The 4,284-nt window shown below is 36.6% G+C and overlaps 1 long non-coding RNA gene across 1 annotated transcript in view; it reads left to right on the top strand.

The window, feature by feature from the left end:
* Positions 1–3,250, top strand: part of LOC111084087 — a 5,971-nt gene extending 2,721 nt beyond the window's left edge. The window contains exons 3-4 of the long non-coding RNA XR_002609385.1: positions 630–708; positions 3,048–3,250. This is a non-coding gene — a long non-coding RNA (uncharacterized LOC111084087). The remainder of the gene's footprint in view (positions 1–629; positions 709–3,047) is intronic.
* The last annotated feature ends 1,034 nt before the right edge of the window (positions 3,251–4,284 follow it).

Here is a 4,284-nt window from a genome sequence, read left to right as displayed (position 1 = left end):
AACTACCAGCCATGCTAGGCCTAGTTTTTGTATACTTGATTCTTACTGTGAGGCTGGTTTTTTGCCCTAACTACCAGCCATGCTAGGCCTAGTTTTTGTATACTTGATACTTACTGTGAGGCTGGTTTTTTGCCCTAACTACCAGCCATGATAGGCCTAGTTTTTGTATACTTGATACTTATTGTGAGGCTGGTTTTTTGCCCTACCTACCAGCTATGCTAGGCCTAGTTTTTGTATACTGGATACTTACTGTGAGGCTGTTTTTTGCCCTAACAACCAGCCATGCTAGGCCTAGTTTTTGTATACTTGATACTTACTGTGAGGCTGGTTTTTCTATTGCAACAAAAATGTTGTTAGACTTCATCATGACTAAACCTAATTGTGCAACCTTAGTGGCTCAGCAGTAAGTCTGAGGGCATATAACACTAAAAATTATATTTCGATTCCCGCGATGGGCACAGCAAAACTAGTCCATTTTGTAGCTCTGTGCTTAATAGCAAACAAACAAATGGTGTATTTTGGATTGAGACATTGGTGATTCATCATAATATTGTTAAGTATCGCTATTACTGCACTATGATCTTACTACTATGGTGACTAGAACCTTCAATTACTACTATGTTTTACAGGATATCCCGTTAGACGATATTCTTGATCGGTTGAAAAACAGCCTGATAATTCAAAATGAAGCATTATTTCCTAATAAAAGTGAGTTTATTCACAAGTTATTGTTCACTCACGTAAAGTCATTAACACTATTGCTAAAAGTGGTTTGTGATACACGTAAATAAGTTCTAAGAAATAATTAACAAAACCTACAAAGAGAGAGGGATGTTAGAAGTAAAACTTAGATAAGTTTTGATTAAGTTCTAGATATAAATGTAAGTAAAACAAATGACAGTTAGTTTTCAGTAAACTGTTAATAGAAAAAGGGAAACACTGATTCAGTCTCCAACATTTTTCACTGTTTCATTGTATGGAATTTCATGTAGTCAATAGACGAGCTGAAAGTCAGTCAAATCTGACTCAGTTTTATTCTTTATCATAGAAGCTGTACAACACGTAGAAAAGTTTTGAGTTTAAACTATTAACTAATAATATGGATAGAGTCTGAAAATGTGTAAAAAGACTTTGGTTTGGAAGAGGTTAGATTAATTAAGTATATAATTGATTGTTTAAATAGTGGGAGAAGCAATCTTTAAAGTCCAACGAAGCCTAATAGATTTTAGGCCTAGCTAGATTATTTTATAAAGCATGTAATATTTTAACTATCTACTTATAAACAACGTGTTTGTGCGGGTAATGGAGTTTTAGGCCACGGGCAGCGAAGATTAAAAATAATATTATTCAAAGCACTAAGAATAAATATGAAGTCCAATCTATCATCGGATATATGACTTCTAGAATACAACCATAACTCAGTGACAAGTGTTGAATGGAGTGATAGATTCCTGCTTCTATGCTCCAGTATTCATAAGAATAAACTTATTGCTCTTCAAACCCTATATAGGCCTTAGTATAGGATCTCTATGGTGAGTGAAACAGCACGCTTATACTGTTCAAGACATTTATAACTAAACTGTAGGAGTTGTTTTGCATCAGTGACTGATGTACGGGGAGCATCATTAAGTTTCCCAAGGATGATATATATATATATTAATTATTTTTTGCGATTTCCTTTTAGGGGTAAAATATGCACAAGTAAAAAAATTACAGACTACCCCCCCCCCCCAAAAAAAAAAGAAACTACTAATAAATTTAGTGGAAATTAGAAACAAGATGTACATATATTGCTGAAAAAATCTAGGAGACTTAGAGTTAAGCTAACAAAATTCAGCGTTATAGCAGATCTAGTTATCGTGGTTTGATTTATATTCTCTTCCTTACTGTGGTACGTCTTGTTTATTACCCATCCTCCATTGCGGCAAATGTTTATTTCCTTTATGCAGTTCCTTTTTTATATATTTGATGTAACGTACAGAGGGTTGAGTTCGTTATATTAAAACAGTTTTGGAGTCTCACCACGTCATTACGGTCCATGTTGCCACGTCTGGTCATGTTATATCCGACGACCGTGCATTTTGGCAATAGCACTGCAGCATAGTTTCTATAGCAAAAGTCTCCTTTGCAAGACACCCATTTCGAAAGTACCTCACTCCTCTGTGCATGCTTTCCATATTCCATCTAGTATAGGAAGAATACCCGTTTCATACTTCTGTTGCTTGAGGTGTGCGAGTGCTGAATGGATATCTCGTGGAAACAAATCGTGTACACGTAAGTTGTGTGTTTTTACCAGACGGAAATTCTTCGTGATTATGTACATACTGTTGCCTGGAGCACGTTGACGGCTTTTATTACCGACCTTTGTTTATTGTTTATTTGAAGTTAAGCACAAAGCTACACAATGGGCTGTCTGTGCTCTACCCGCCACGGGTATCGAAACCCGGTTTCTAGCGTTGTAAGTCCGTGGACTTACCGCTGTGCCACTGGGAGGTTACTGACCTTTGTGTTCTTGAATTCTCGCTGTTAGAAGACGCCTTACTTTGCTTGTCACAGGTGGGATACGACTTGTTGTAGGTCTCTTTCTGGATGGTCCTGGTGCCCCAAGTGACACTAAGTACGAGGGATATATATATTCTAGTTTTGGAAATTATAAATCCTCAATCTGAACATATATTCCCGATCTGAGTATATGAATATTTTGTGTCCAATAACAGTTGCTACATATCCTTTCCAAAAGCGATCAGTTTTCAATGGCATCACACTACCTATGAAACGCCAGACAGTGTCAAAATGTAGTTGTGATACATCTCGTTCTACCGTGATTTGACATGGGCCGTGGTTGTCACGTGACTAGTTGTTTTTAATGCAACATACTCAACCCTATAGAATTTCCCAGCTCACTGTAACAGTAAATATAAACTCTTTTTATTATATATTTTGTTACAATGTAGGTTTCCCCAACTTATACATACATTAAATACGAATTTTTTGAATAATATACTTTGTTTAATTAAATTAACTCTGAATACATTTTCTCATTACAGATTGGGAGACGGAACTAAGGCGAGAACTCCAGGAAACCTATTATTCCGTGTAAAATGTTGTTTTTTGTCTTTTGAATATTCTGTTCTTATGTTCATTTTGATTAATGAAGGTGTCCGTAATGAATTTTCTACTGATCAGCACGTTCACCACTACACGTTTTGTTATTCTCTTGAAGACTGTATTCATAAAACCTATTTGTTGTTTATTCAGTCATGGCTGAGGTGAAAGATTTTTTTTTTCATCTGCCACAGTCTCTTTAAAATGGTTTTGTATTTCGGTTTGTTTCTGTTGCGGAAAACCTTTTTTTTTCTTTCATAAAACATGTAAAGGTGATAAGAAAATGCTTAATGGAGTCGGTGTATTGAGCTGATTTTGCAGCTATGATACCACTGTATTTCCAAACACAGGCATTCAAATACTATTATTGTATTTTAGGGTTACGCTTATCATGATTTTTTTATGGCTTGGTAGAATTTATGGAACTGTATAAAGAAAGCAGCGTATTTCCAACATGGAGAACTGTCTTACAGCAGCTTGACGGACTTCTTGGAAAGCTTTCAACACCAACAAAACTCAAAATGTACCTGTATGTTCATAGAGTTACTAGTAAAGAAGAGTTAACAAAAATACAGAGATTAAAAAACACAACGAACGTTTATTATGATGGCTTGTTTGGAGGTAGCTAGGCTTAACAAAGTAAACAAAAATACAGAGGAAAAACACAAGGAACGTTAATTATGATGGCTTGTTTGGAGGTAGCTAGGCTTAACAAAGTAAACAAAAATACAGAGGAAAAACACAAGGAACGTTTATTATGATGGCTTGTTTGGAGGTAGCTAGGCTTAACAAAGTAAACAAAAATACAGAGATTAAAAAACACAACGAACGTTTATTATGATGGCTTGTTTGGAGGTAGCTAGGCTTAACTTTGAGTTACGCACGAGGGTGGGGCACTGTTCTTCCTGCTGGTGGGGGTCAGAGGAGCTTCTTCGGAGATTTGTTTTGTTGTTTGTTTTTTAATTTCTCGCAAAGCTACACGAGGGCTATCTACGCTAGCCGTCTTTTACCAAAGAATAGTGGGATTGACCGTAACATTATAACGCCCCAACGGCTGAAAGGGCGAGCATAGTTGGTTGGACGGGGATTCGAAACCGCGAACTGCAGATTGCGAGTCGAGCACCCTAACCACCAGGCCATGCCGGGCCCTTCCCCGGAGAAAATTTTTGAAATTTAAAT

This window comes from Limulus polyphemus, unplaced genomic scaffold (genome assembly GCF_000517525.1).
Source record: "Limulus polyphemus unplaced genomic scaffold, Limulus_polyphemus-2.1.2 Scaffold13492, whole genome shotgun sequence".
In the NCBI taxonomy this organism is placed as follows: Eukaryota; Metazoa; Arthropoda; class Merostomata; order Xiphosura; family Limulidae; genus Limulus; species Limulus polyphemus.
Note: the sequence above shows the minus strand (reverse complement) of the source record. Positions and strands in the feature narration are given on the sequence as shown.